This window comes from Carassius gibelio, chromosome B23, assembly GCF_023724105.1.
Source record: "Carassius gibelio isolate Cgi1373 ecotype wild population from Czech Republic chromosome B23, carGib1.2-hapl.c, whole genome shotgun sequence".
Classification (NCBI taxonomy): Eukaryota; Metazoa; Chordata; class Actinopteri; order Cypriniformes; family Cyprinidae; genus Carassius; species Carassius gibelio.
The window spans coordinates 3,640,291-3,653,721 of NC_068418.1; the positions used below are offsets into that span (position 1 = coordinate 3,640,291).

At 49.5% G+C, this 13,431-nt stretch overlaps 2 protein-coding genes and 12 non-coding genes across 14 annotated transcripts in view; all 14 read right to left on the reverse strand.

Moving 5' to 3' along the window:
- The window catches only part of LOC128011143 (uncharacterized), a 168,918-nt gene that overhangs the window by 43,671 nt on the left and 111,816 nt on the right, over positions 1 to 13,431 (reverse strand). The gene's annotated exons all lie outside the window — the stretch shown is intronic.
- LOC128011139 (uncharacterized) overlaps positions 1 to 13,431 on the reverse strand; it is a 55,121-nt gene that overhangs the window by 8,972 nt on the left and 32,718 nt on the right. The gene's annotated exons all lie outside the window — the stretch shown is intronic.
- Positions 639 to 802, reverse strand: LOC128012347 (U1 spliceosomal RNA). Its single transcript, XR_008182870.1, has one exon. It is a non-coding gene; the product is annotated as a U1 spliceosomal RNA (small nuclear RNA).
- LOC128012582 (U2 spliceosomal RNA) lies at positions 1,182 to 1,372 on the reverse strand. Its single transcript, XR_008183105.1, has one exon. It is a non-coding gene; the product is annotated as a U2 spliceosomal RNA (small nuclear RNA).
- On the reverse strand, positions 2,240 to 2,403 carry LOC128012414 (U1 spliceosomal RNA). The gene has a single exon (XR_008182937.1). It is a non-coding gene; the product is annotated as a U1 spliceosomal RNA (small nuclear RNA).
- LOC128012583 (U2 spliceosomal RNA) lies at positions 2,783 to 2,973 on the reverse strand. Its single transcript, XR_008183106.1, has one exon. It is a non-coding gene; the product is annotated as a U2 spliceosomal RNA (small nuclear RNA).
- Positions 3,841 to 4,004, reverse strand: LOC128012348 (U1 spliceosomal RNA). The gene has a single exon (XR_008182871.1). It is a non-coding gene; the product is annotated as a U1 spliceosomal RNA (small nuclear RNA).
- LOC128012429 (U2 spliceosomal RNA) lies at positions 4,379 to 4,569 on the reverse strand. Its single transcript, XR_008182952.1, has one exon. It is a non-coding gene; the product is annotated as a U2 spliceosomal RNA (small nuclear RNA).
- LOC128012349 (U1 spliceosomal RNA) lies at positions 5,437 to 5,600 on the reverse strand. The gene has a single exon (XR_008182872.1). It is a non-coding gene; the product is annotated as a U1 spliceosomal RNA (small nuclear RNA).
- On the reverse strand, positions 5,980 to 6,170 carry LOC128012584 (U2 spliceosomal RNA). Its single transcript, XR_008183107.1, has one exon. It is a non-coding gene; the product is annotated as a U2 spliceosomal RNA (small nuclear RNA).
- On the reverse strand, positions 7,038 to 7,201 carry LOC128012350 (U1 spliceosomal RNA). Its single transcript, XR_008182873.1, has one exon. It is a non-coding gene; the product is annotated as a U1 spliceosomal RNA (small nuclear RNA).
- LOC128012585 (U2 spliceosomal RNA) lies at positions 7,581 to 7,771 on the reverse strand. Its single transcript, XR_008183108.1, has one exon. It is a non-coding gene; the product is annotated as a U2 spliceosomal RNA (small nuclear RNA).
- LOC128012351 (U1 spliceosomal RNA) lies at positions 8,639 to 8,802 on the reverse strand. Its single transcript, XR_008182874.1, has one exon. It is a non-coding gene; the product is annotated as a U1 spliceosomal RNA (small nuclear RNA).
- LOC128012680 (U2 spliceosomal RNA) lies at positions 9,182 to 9,368 on the reverse strand. Its single transcript, XR_008183173.1, has one exon. It is a non-coding gene; the product is annotated as a U2 spliceosomal RNA (small nuclear RNA).

Sequence of the window (13,431 nt, forward strand, 5' to 3'; positions counted from 1 at the left end):
GAACGAGACGCAGGTCTCAGATTGGCTCGTCGCTCTGACGAAATTTTCGGGTATTTTGGATTTTGTCGAAAACCTTCTTTTGCAACCTAGCGCCAGGTATTTGGCCCAGTCCCACCCAAATCAGCACAGAAAGCTTCTCTGGAGTCTGACTGTCAATAATCATCCAAAAAAAGAGGAAATTTCCATTCACCTTGGCGAGGGGACCTCAAAACGTGCTAAGGTGGCGTGTCCGAGGTGGCTCGAATGGCTATAACTCCGGGAAGGAGTGAGATCCCTTCACCCAAATCGGCACACCTGTGCAGGGGCTCAGTCCGAGGCCAGGTGAAAAAGGGCGCGGCGACAGGCCACTAGGTGGCGCTGTAAGCGACAACAAAATTAATACGAATCGAAAAAAAGGACAAACAAACAACATGGAGACAGATACAGCTAGGCTGCAGTCAGTCCAATCTACTTTCAAAGTAAGGTCTGCGCTATGTTCGAACTAAACTACCCACCAGGGTCTGATTTTTCAAGAGCGTAAGTGACTTTGTTTCACAGGCGCACAACACGTATCTCGCATGTGACAGAACTCCCCATTCTGAAATGGAAATAAATAAAAAACTGTAAAAACCTCTTCTGCTTTGTTTCACCAACAATTTCAGGGGAGAGCGCGAACGCAGTCCCCCACTACCATAAATTATGCAGTCGAGATTCCCGCATTTGGGGAATTCGCAGGGGTCAGCATGGCCGGAGTGCAATGGACAAGCCTCGCCCTGGGTGAACCGCCTTCTTGATCATGGTGTCTCCCCTGCCAGGTAAGTATGAAGGCGCAGGCGGTCAGCCAGAGGTCTGATTTGCATCTCTACCATCCTCACCAACGGTTAGCCCTCCGCCCCCGCTCCAGGAAAGGAAGGACGGGTGCCTTCCGTTACTGGCCTGGAAACTGCCAAGCTCATGGGCCGGTGCTTCCCAACGCCAGTTTTAGATGACTCTCTTTAAACAAACACACCTGATTCGATGCACCACCTCGTCTAGATGCACCACCACTTCAAGACCTCAGGTGGGTGCATCGTTAGTGGAAGAGTCCAAGACCCCAGGAGGACACATCAGGAAAAAAGTTTGCAATAAACCACAGCATCTGCAATGGCAGCTCTCATTCCTTGTTCTGCTATTCGACACAATAAATGGCAATCCCCAAAAAGGGAAAGCACACCGTTCCTGGAGACACTGCAATACCAGGCCGATGCATGGAGTGGACGGAGCAAGCCCCGGCTCCAGCTCCGTGATCTAAAAATCCATTTAATATGTAGTCCCCGGATGGGGGACGTATCAGATATTAAACTGATAAGAACAGATACTACACTTGATCTTAGCCAAAAGGCCGAGAAGCGATGCTGCTAAGACGCAGCAGGGAGGAAGCCGGACACGGCGATGCCCATCTCGGCTTTGGTAAGTTTTGGGAGACCTAAAAACGCTGGGGGATGGTGGTAGCCTCCCCTGTCTACAACGTCACCGGGCCTCGTCCCGATCGGCCTGACGGAAAGTACGGCATCGCTCGTAACTCCCAAACGGTTGGTCGCAGAGCCACGTGCCTTATGTCATCGGAATCCTTGGCTCGAGCCGAACGAGACGCAGGTCTCAGATTGGCTCGTCGCTCTGACGAAATTTTCGGGTATTTTGGATTTTGTCGAAAACCTTCTTTTGCAACCTAGCGCCAGGTATTTGGCCCAGTCCCACCCAAATCAGCACAGAAAGCTTCTCTGGAGTCTGACTGTCAATAATCATCCAAAAAAAGAGGAAATTTCCATTCACCTTGGCGAGGGGACCTCAAAACGTGCTAAGGTGGCGTGTCCGAGGTGGCTCGAATGGCTATAACTCCGGGAAGGAGTGAGATCCCTTCACCCAAATCGGCACACCTGTGCAGGGGCTCAGTCCGAGGCCAGGTGAAAAAGGGCGCGGCGACAGGCCACTAGGTGGCGCTGTAAGCGACAACAAAATTAATACGAATCGAAAAAAAGGACAAACAAACAACATGGAGACAGATACAGCTAGGCTGCAGTCAGTCCAATCTACTTTCAAAGTAAGGTCTGCGCTATGTTCGAACTAAACTACCCACCAGGGTCTGATTTTTCAAGAGCGTAAGTGACTTTGTTTCACAGGCGCACAACACGTATCTCGCATGTGACAGAACTCCCCATTCTGAAATGGAAATAAATAAAAAACTGTAAAAACCTCTTCTGCTTTGTTTCACCAACAATTTCAGGGGAGAGCGCGAACGCAGTCCCCCACTACCATAAATTATGCAGTCGAGATTCCCGCATTTGGGGAATTCGCAGGGGTCAGCATGGCCGGAATGCAATGGACAAGCCTCGCCCTGGGTGAACCGCCTTCTTGATCATGGTGTCTCCCCTGCCAGGTAAGTATGAAGGCGCAGGCGGTCAGCCAGAGGTCTGATTTGCATCTCTACCATCCTCACCAACGGTTAGCCCTCCGCCCCCGCTCCAGGAAAGGAAGGACGGGTGCCTTCCGTTACTGGCCTGGAAACTGCCAAGCTCATGGGCCGGTGCTTCCCAACGCCAGTTTTAGATGACTCTCTTTAAACAAACACACCTGATTCGATGCACCACCTCGTCTAGATGCACCACCACTTCAAGACCTCAGGTGGGTGCATCGTTAGTGGAAGAGTCCAAGACCCCAGGAGGACACATCAGGAAAAAAGTTTGCAATAAACCACAGCATCTGCAATGGCAGCTCTCATTCCTTGTTCTGCTATTCGACACAATAAATGGCAATCCCCAAAAAGGGAAAGCACACCGTTCCTGGAGACACTGCAATACCAGGCCGATGCATGGAGTGGACGGAGCAAGCCCCGGCTCCAGCTCCGTGATCTAAAAATCCATTTAATATGTAGTCCCCGGATGGGGGACGTATCAGATATTAAACTGATAAGAACAGATACTACACTTGATCTTAGCCAAAAGGCCGAGAAGCGATGCTGCTAAGACGCAGCAGGGAGGAAGCCGGACACGGCGATGCCCATCTCGGCTTTGGTAAGTTTTGGGAGACCTAAAAACGCTGGGGGATGGTGGTAGCCTCCCCTGTCTACAACGTCACCGGGCCTCGTCCCGATCGGCCTGACGGAAAGTACGGCATCGCTCGTAACTCCCAAACGGTTGGTCGCAGAGCCACGTGCCTTATGTCATCGGAATCCTTGGCTCGAGCCGAACGAGACGCAGGTCTCAGATTGGCTCGTCGCTCTGACGAAATTTTCGGGTATTTTGGATTTTGTCGAAAACCTTCTTTTGCAACCTAGCGCCAGGTATTTGGCCCAGTCCCACCCAAATCAGCACAGAAAGCTTCTCTGGAGTCTGACTGTCAATAATCATCCAAAAAAAGAGGAAATTTCCATTCACCTTGGCGAGGGGACCTCAAAACGTGCTAAGGTGGCGTGTCCGAGGTGGCTCGAATGGCTATAACTCCGGGAAGGAGTGAGATCCCTTCACCCAAATCGGCACACCTGTGCAGGGGCTCAGTCCGAGGCCAGGTGAAAAAGGGCGCGGCGACAGGCCACTAGGTGGCGCTGTAAGCGACAACAAAATTAATACGAATCGAAAAAAAGGACAAACAAACAACATGGAGACAGATACAGCTAGGCTGCAGTCAGTCCAATCTACTTTCAAAGTAAGGTCTGCGCTATGTTCGAACTAAACTACCCACCAGGGTCTGATTTTTCAAGAGCGTAAGTGACTTTGTTTCACAGGCGCACAACACGTATCTCGCATGTGACAGAACTCCCCATTCTGAAATGGAAATAAATAAAAAACTGTAAAAACCTCTTCTGCTTTGTTTCACCAACAATTTCAGGGGAGAGCGCGAACGCAGTCCCCCACTACCATAAATTATGCAGTCGAGATTCCCGCATTTGGGGAATTCGCAGGGGTCAGCATGGCCGGAGTGCAATGGACAAGCCTCGCCCTGGGTGAACCGCCTTCTTGATCATGGTGTCTCCCCTGCCAGGTAAGTATGAAGGCCCAGGCGGTCAGCCAGAGGTCTGATTTGCATCTCTACCATCCTCACCAACGGTTAGCCCTCCGCCCCCGCTCCAGGAAAGGAAGGACGGGTGCCTTCCGTTACTGGCCTGGAAACTGCCAAGCTCATGGGCCGGTGCTTCCCAACGCCAGTTTTAGATGACTCTCTTTAAACAAACACACCTGATTCGATGCACCACCTCGTCTGTGAAAGACTTCAAGACCTCAGGTGGGTGCATCGTTAGTGGAAGAGTCCAAGACCCCAGGAGGACACATCAGGAAAAAAGTTTGCAATAAACCACAGCATCTGCAATGGCAGCTCTCATTCCTTGTTCTGCTATTCGACACAATAAATGGCAATCCCCAAAAAGGGAAAGCACACCGTTCCTGGAGACACTGCAATACCAGGCCGATGCATGGAGTGGACGGAGCAAGCCCCAGCTCCAGCTCCGTGATCTAAAAATCCATTTAATATGTAGTCCCCGGATGGGGGACGTATCAGATATTAAACTGATAAGAACAGATACTACACTTGATCTTAGCCAAAAGGCCGAGAAGCGATGCTGCTAAGACGCAGCAGGGAGGAAGCCGGACACGGCGATGCCCATCTCGGCTTTGGTAAGTTTTGGGAGACCTAAAAACGCTGGGGGATGGTGGTAGCCTCCCCTGTCTACAACGTCACCGGGCCTCGTCCCGATCGGCCTGACGGAAAGTACGGCATCGCTCGTAACTCCCAAACGGTTGGTCGCAGAGCCACGTGCCTTATGTCATCGGAATCCTTGGCTCGAGCCGAACGAGACGCAGGTCTCAGATTGGCTCGTCGCTCTGACGAAATTTTCGGGTATTTTGGATTTTGTCGAAAACCTTCTTTTGCAACCTAGCGCCAGGTATTTGGCCCAGTCCCACCCAAATCAGCACAGAAAGCTTCTCTGGAGTCTGACTGTCAATAATCATCCAAAAAAAGAGGAAATTTCCATTCACCTTGGCGAGGGGACCTCAAAACGTGCTAAGGTGGCGTGTCCGAGGTGGCTCGAATGGCTATAACTCCGGGAAGGAGTGAGATCCCTTCACCCAAATCGGCACACCTGTGCAGGGGCTCAGTCCGAGGCCAGGTGAAAAAGGGCGCGGCGACAGGCCACTAGGTGGCGCTGTAAGCGACAACAAAATTAATACGAATCGAAAAAAAGGACAAACAAACAACATGGAGACAGATACAGCTAGGCTGCAGTCAGTCCAATCTACTTTCAAAGTAAGGTCTGCGCTATGTTCGAACTAAACTACCCACCAGGGTCTGATTTTTCAAGAGCGTAAGTGACTTTGTTTCACAGGCGCACAACACGTATCTCGCATGTGACAGAACTCCCCATTCTGAAATGGAAATAAATAAAAAACTGTAAAAACCTCTTCTGCTTTGTTTCACCAACAATTTCAGGGGAGAGCGCGAACGCAGTCCCCCACTACCATAAATTATGCAGTCGAGATTCCCGCATTTGGGGAATTCGCAGGGGTCAGCATGGCCGGAGTGCAATGGACAAGCCTCGCCCTGGGTGAACCGCCTTCTTGATCATGGTGTCTCCCCTGCCAGGTAAGTATGAAGGCGCAGGCGGTCAGCCAGAGGTCTGATTTGCATCTCTACCATCCTCACCAACGGTTAGCCCTCCGCCCCCGCTCCAGGAAAGGAAGGACGGGTGCCTTCCGTTACTGGCCTGGAAACTGCCAAGCTCATGGGCCGGTGCTTCCCAACGCCAGTTTTAGATGACTCTCTTTAAACAAACACACCTGATTCGATGCACCACCTCGTCTAGATGCACCACCACTTCAAGACCTCAGGTGGGTGCATCGTTAGTGGAAGAGTCCAAGACCCCAGGAGGACACATCAGGAAAAAAGTTTGCAATAAACCACAGCATCTGCAATGGCAGCTCTCATTCCTTGTTCTGCTATTCGACACAATAAATGGCAATCCCCAAAAAGGGAAAGCACACCGTTCCTGGAGACACTGCAATACCAGGCCGATGCATGGAGTGGACGGAGCAAGCCCCGGCTCCAGCTCCGTGATCTAAAAATCCATTTAATATGTAGTCCCCGGATGGGGGACGTATCAGATATTAAACTGATAAGAACAGATACTACACTTGATCTTAGCCAAAAGGCCGAGAAGCGATGCTGCTAAGACGCAGCAGGGAGGAAGCCGGACACGGCGATGCCCATCTCGGCTTTGGTAAGTTTTGGGAGACCTAAAAACGCTGGGGGATGGTGGTAGCCTCCCCTGTCTACAACGTCACCGGGCCTCGTCCCGATCGGCCTGACGGAAAGTACGGCATCGCTCGTAACTCCCAAACGGTTGGTCGCAGAGCCACGTGCCTTATGTCATCGGAATCCTTGGCTCGAGCCGAACGAGACGCAGGTCTCAGATTGGCTCGTCGCTCTGACGAAATTTTCGGGTATTTTGGATTTTGTCGAAAACCTTCTTTTGCAACCTAGCGCCAGGTATTTGGCCCAGTCCCACCCAAATCAGCACAGAAAGCTTCTCTGGAGTCTGACTGTCAATAATCATCCAAAAAAAGAGGAAATTTCCATTCACCTTGGCGAGGGGACCTCAAAACGTGCTAAGGTGGCGTGTCCGAGGTGGCTCGAATGGCTATAACTCCGGGAAGGAGTGAGATCCCTTCACCCAAATCGGCACACCTGTGCAGGGGCTCAGTCCGAGGCCAGGTGAAAAAGGGCGCGGCGACAGGCCACTAGGTGGCGCTGTAAGCGACAACAAAATTAATACGAATCGAAAAAAAGGACAAACAAACAACATGGAGACAGATACAGCTAGGCTGCAGTCAGTCCAATCTACTTTCAAAGTAAGGTCTGCGCTATGTTCGAACTAAACTACCCACCAGGGTCTGATTTTTCAAGAGCGTAAGTGACTTTGTTTCACAGGCGCACAACACGTATCTCGCATGTGACAGAACTCCCCATTCTGAAATGGAAATAAATAAAAAACTGTAAAAACCTCTTCTGCTTTGTTTCACCAACAATTTCAGGGGAGAGCGCGAACGCAGTCCCCCACTACCATAAATTATGCAGTCGAGATTCCCGCATTTGGGGAATTCGCAGGGGTCAGCATGGCCGGAGTGCAATGGACAAGCCTCGCCCTGGGTGAACCGCCTTCTTGATCATGGTGTCTCCCCTGCCAGGTAAGTATGAAGGCGCAGGCGGTCAGCCAGAGGTCTGATTTGCATCTCTACCATCCTCACCAACGGTTAGCCCTCCGCCCCCGCTCCAGGAAAGGAAGGACGGGTGCCTTCCGTTACTGGCCTGGAAACTGCCAAGCTCATGGGCCGGTGCTTCCCAACGCCAGTTTTAGATGACTCTCTTTAAACAAACACACCTGATTCGATGCACCACCTCGTCTAGATGCACCACCACTTCAAGACCTCAGGTGGGTGCATCGTTAGTGGAAGAGTCCAAGACCCCAGGAGGACACATCAGGAAAAAAGTTTGCAATAAACCACAGCATCTGCAATGGCAGCTCTCATTCCTTGTTCTGCTATTCGACACAATAAATGGCAATCCCCAAAAAGGGAAAGCACACCGTTCCTGGAGACACTGCAATACCAGGCCGATGCATGGAGTGGACGGAGCAAGCCCCGGCTCCAGCTCCGTGATCTAAAAATCCATTTAATATGTAGTCCCCGGATGGGGGACGTATCAGATATTAAACTGATAAGAACAGATACTACACTTGATCTTAGCCAAAAGGCCGAGAAGCGATGCTGCTAAGACGCAGCAGGGAGGAAGCCGGACACGGCGATGCCCATCTCGGCTTTGGTAAGTTTTGGGAGACCTAAAAACGCTGGGGGATGGTGGTAGCCTCCCCTGTCTACAACGTCACCGGGCCTCGTCCCGATCGGCCTGACGGAAAGTACGGCATCGCTCGTAACTCCCAAACGGTTGGTCGCAGAGCCACGTGCCTTATGTCATCGGAATCCTTGGCTCGAGCCGAACGAGACGCAGGTCTCAGATTGGCTCGTCGCTCTGACGAAATTTTCGGGTATTTTGGATTTTGTCGAAAACCTTCTTTTGCAACCTAGCGCCAGGTATTTGGCCCAGTCCCACCCAAATCAGCACAGAAAGCTTCTCTGGAGTCTGACTGTCAATAATCATCCAAAAAAAGAGGAAATTTCCATTCACCTTGGCGAGGGGACCTCAAAACGTGCTAAGGTGGCGTGTCCGAGGTGGCTCGAATGGCTATAACTCCGGGAAGGAGTGAGATCCCTTCACCCAAATCGGCACACCTGTGCAGGGGCTCAGTCCGAGGCCAGGTGAAAAAGGGCGCGGCGACAGGCCACTAGGTGGCGCTGTAAGCGACAACAAAATTAATACGAATCGAAAAAAAGGACAAACAAACAACATGGAGACAGATACAGCTAGGCTGCAGTCAGTCCAATCTACTTTCAAAGTAAGGTCTGCGCTATGTTCGAACTAAACTACCCACCAGGGTCTGATTTTTCAAGAGCGTAAGTGACTTTGTTTCACAGGCGCACAACACGTATCTCGCATGTGACAGAACTCCCCATTCTGAAATGGAAATAAATAAAAAACTGTAAAAACCTCTTCTGCTTTGTTTCACCAACAATTTCAGGGGAGAGCGCGAACGCAGTCCCCCACTACCATAAATTATGCAGTCGAGATTCCCGCATTTGGGGAATTCGCAGGGGTCAGCATGGCCGGAGTGCAATGGACAAGCCTCGCCCTGGGTGAACCGCCTTCTTGATCATGGTGTCTCCCCTGCCAGGTAAGTATGAAGGCGCAGGCGGTCAGCCAGAGGTCTGATTTGCATCTCTACCATCCTCACCAACGGTTAGCCCTCCGCCCCCGCTCCAGGAAAGGAAGGACGGGTGCCTTCCGTTACTGGCCTGGAAACTGCCAAGCTCATGGGCCGGTGCTTCCCAACGCCAGTTTTAGATGACTCTCTTTAAACAAACACACCTGATTCGATGCACCACCTCGTCTAGATGCACCACCACTTCAAGACCTCAGGTGGGTGCATCGTTAGTGGAAGAGTCCAAGACCCCAGGAGGACACATCAGGAAAAAAGTTTGCAATAAACCACAGCATCTGCAATGGCAGCTCTCATTCCTTGTTCTGCTATTCGACACAATAAATGGCAATCCCCAAAAAGGGAAAGCACACCGTTCCTGGAGACACTGCAATACCAGGCCGATGCATGGAGTGGACGGAGCAAGCCCCGGCTCCAGCTCCGTGATCTAAAAATCCATTTAATATGTAGTCCCCGGATGGGGGACGTATCAGATATTAAACTGATAAGAACAGATTTTTTTTTTTTTTTTTTTTTTTATTAAATCCATACACTCATACAAATTTACAAATGAACCTCTTGTAACAAAGGCATACACATTTTCAGTTTGAACATTCCGAACTCAAAAATAACTTCATATAAAGTGAACAACACATTACTATCAGTGCCTCATAAACAAAACTAGATTTTTGACACCCAAGACTTTATCCCACCCCTACCCGAGGGAGTCCCCCCCATACAGCCCTCGTCTCCTCCTCTCCATAAACGACCTTATACCCATTTACCTCTTTAACCAAACTTGCCAAAAGTGTTGAAAATAACTTTTGAGGTTCTAAACCAGGCAACTGCTTCCTCAGGCACCTTAGACGCCAGTCCCATAAGATACGCTTCCCTTCTGAGATAGTTACCCATACTACTCTTTTCTGATCCTTCTCTATATTTCCCAACCCTCCTCCATACAACACTAAGTCCCGGGTAATCAGTGGTCCTCCCCATTCTCTCCACCACCCAGTGACTGCTTCCCATAAAGCCATTGCTCCTGGACATGACCACAAGGCGTGCTCAATTGTCTCTTCTCCCCCGCAACCCACTGGGCACAAAGGAGATCTGCCCTGACCATGCCTATATAAACGCTCCCGTACTGGAAGCCTCCCTAATGCTGCCAACCAGTTCACATCCTTACACCTCCCTACCAAATAATCTGGTTGCAAGGACAACCAGTTCACTTCAATTGGAGGCCCTGCCCCTCTAGCTTCCTTAACTGAGCTCTCCTTCAACCTATCATACAGCTTCCTATGATTTAACAACAATGACTCTTCCAAGCACCAAGGATTTTCTTTAATAGTGTCTGCCGCCACTTTATAATGTTCAGGTCTATCCAGAGACCAAGGCACCCTATTACTCCACCCTGTTAAATGCCTCAAAGGCCAGCCCAACCAAAAGTGAGCCAACACATGTGCTTTATGCCCTGGAGCCTGTACCACTAGGCGAGCTGCAAATGCAATAAACAAAGCCGTAACCTTCCAAGGGAGGCACGGCACCCCTCTGCCTCCCTCAGCCAGAGGACGAAACATCTGCGCCCTTGATACTAGCTCAGTCCTCCCTCTCCAAATAAAAGAAAAAATCAACTTCTCCATTCTCCTCCCCTGCCAAAAAGGTAGGGGAAAAACATAAGCCAGATGATTAATACTGGGCAACACATCTGCCTTCACTACCTGTACTCTACCCCATAATGACAGATCCCTTACACTCCACCGGTTTACTTTAGATTGTAAAGATTCCAACATCCCCTTCCAATTTTGTTGTGCACTATTCACCTTGAAGAAATGAACACCCAAGATTTTCATGCCATCCTGACACAAGGTATACCCTCCTGGAACCACAGTCCTCTTACTCCACCGTCCTACAAACATCACTGAAGATTTACTGACATTTATCTTGGCCCCTGTGGCTTCAGAAAAACTATGCAAAATCTCTCCTGTCACTGCAAAATCTTTTTCTGTGGTCAAAAAGACTGTCATATCATCTGCGTAAGCTAACACTTTTGCCCTTATCCCTCCTCCACCTGGCATTACTACACCAGTCAGAGCTGCTGTTAATCGTAGCCGACTAATCAGAGGCTCTAAAGACAGTATATAGCACAAGGGTGACAAAGGACACCCTTGCCTCACACCACCCAACTGTCTCACTGGTTCAGAATAGAACCCGTTAATCCTAATCTGACTGAAAGCTTCACTATACAGAAGCTGGATCCAGGCTCTGAACCCTGGGCCAAATCCAAGCTTCTCCAACACTGACCACAAAAAAGAATGGCTAACCCTATCAAAGGCCTTTTCCTGGTCAAGGCTCAGGATTGCCAAAGGAAGCTGCCGTTGCTCAGCCCAACTGATCAAATCCCGGATCAAAACTAAATTGAGGCTGCCTGATCTTCCTGGAACCCCACAAGTTTGATCTGGATGAACCACCAAATCTAACACCCCCTTAAGCCGTAAGCATAAGACTTTCGCCAGAATCTTATAATCTGTAGTAAGTAAAGTTATTGGCCGCCAATTTGCCAAATCCTCCTTACTATTCTTCTTATGCAGGAGGGTCACCAACCCCCTCCTCATAGACATAGGCAATTTCCCCACTTCCAGACTTTCCTGATAGACCTTAATAAGTTCAGGGCCTACTAAAGGCAAGAAGGCTTGATAAAATTCAGCTGGGAGACCATCACCACCTGGAGACGTGCCTCTCTTCAAGGACTTAATTGCTACCTCTACTTCCTTCAAGGTGACCTCCGTCTCTAACCTGCCTGCCTCCTCTTCCTCCAAGGTCCTGTCCAGATCCTCTAGAAACCCCTCCGTTGTTGACTCTCTTATTTCTCTATTCGCGAACAGCTCCTTATAAAAGGCAACTGAAGCCTTGAGCATTCCTTCAACTGAGTAAACCTTACCCTTCTCTGTATTTAAACATTCCATACTGCTACGCTTCTGCCTGCCCTTCACAGTAGAAAAGAAAAACTTTGTAGGCCTTTCATCTAACACACGCTGACATACACCTGACTGCATAACAAACTTCTGTGCTTCCCCTCTATAATGTTCATTCAAAGAGTCCTGCAAGAGTTTGGCTTTCTTCCACCCTTGCACAGTGCTCAATAGACCTTGAGAGCATAAAACTTGCAGTTCTTTAGTCCATTGACGCACTTGATTCCTCTTAGCCTTCTCCAAAGCTAAACCCCATGCCCTGCAAAAAAACCTAATCCTCTCCTTCACCCCTTCCCACCAGTCAGAATGTGACTGGTAGAATTCTTTTAAATTGCACCACCCAGCATATAATACCTGGAAAACCTTACAGAAGGTTTGGTCTTTGAGGTATGTAACATTCATCCTCCACTTCCCCCGACCCCTTTGCCCTGCCTCCAACTCTGCCCCAGCCCCAACTAAACAATGATCTGAGCACCACATTGGCTGCCTTGTGTAGCTACTAACTTTAACAGATTTTGACAAAAATATATAATCCAACCGTGATGCCTCCTGCCTACTGTTAAACCATGTATAACCTAAACCCTCCCCTCCAGCTGTCTGACCTGAATCTTGTAATCCAAAACTTTTAATAACCCCTGCCAATTCCCCCCCAGAATTTTTTTCTAGGGACATATTAAAATCCCCTGCCAAGACCACCAGCCGGTTCGTATATAATAACGGAAATATTTTTCCCAAAAAACCTTCCCTCTCCTCTCGCTTACTGGGCACATACACATTTATGAACCGCAAGGCCACACCCCTCCATCTTGCATCCACAAACATCACTCTCCCTGGAACAATCACCCCAGATGTTTCAACTATCACCTCCCAGGAAAAGAATAAAATCCCCACCCCATCCGCCCTCACATTCCCCACTCCCCAAAAGGATGGTCCCCGAGTCCAATCCTTCGAAAAATTCTCCACATCCCTTTCATTCTCCAAGTGACATTCTTGCAAAAACAAAACATCATAATATAAATCTTTAACAGAAAAGAAAACTGCTGTCCGGCGCTCTGCCATTTTCAGCCCTCTTACATTAAATGTTGCCACTCTTAACAGTCCCATTGAAAACCTTTGGACTCTCTCCAAAAGCCCCCACATTGCCCAAAATACTTCCCCAACCTACTTCCCCCCTTATTCCTCCCCATTTTCCCCACATTCTCTTCTTCCCCTTCCTCCCTTTACCCTCCTTGAAACCACTTCAGACCATTCCCCGGATTCTGCTATCATTTCTTCCCCTCCCTCTTCCTCTTCAATACTATCCCCCCAACCAGTGCTTGTCCCTCCCTCCTCATTCTCTTTTCCTTCATAGCCCTCCTCATTACAATCTTGACTCACAGAGTCCTCACTAACAGAGTTCTCCAGTTTGCTGTATTTGCATATTTCCCCATTATCAGGGTCACTGGCCTCACTCCAGGCTCTGCGACGGCCAGTCCCAGATGCTGACTCTGCTGCAATCTCCATCTTTGACTCACTATATACTGTCTCTCGTTGATGGGTTGATCCAGTTGCAGGCTCCAAAATGGTCTGCTCCTTATCCACCTCCAACACCCCAGAAAGCACCTCTGTGAAGTCCAGATCTGTCCATCCTGGAGATGGATTAAGCTG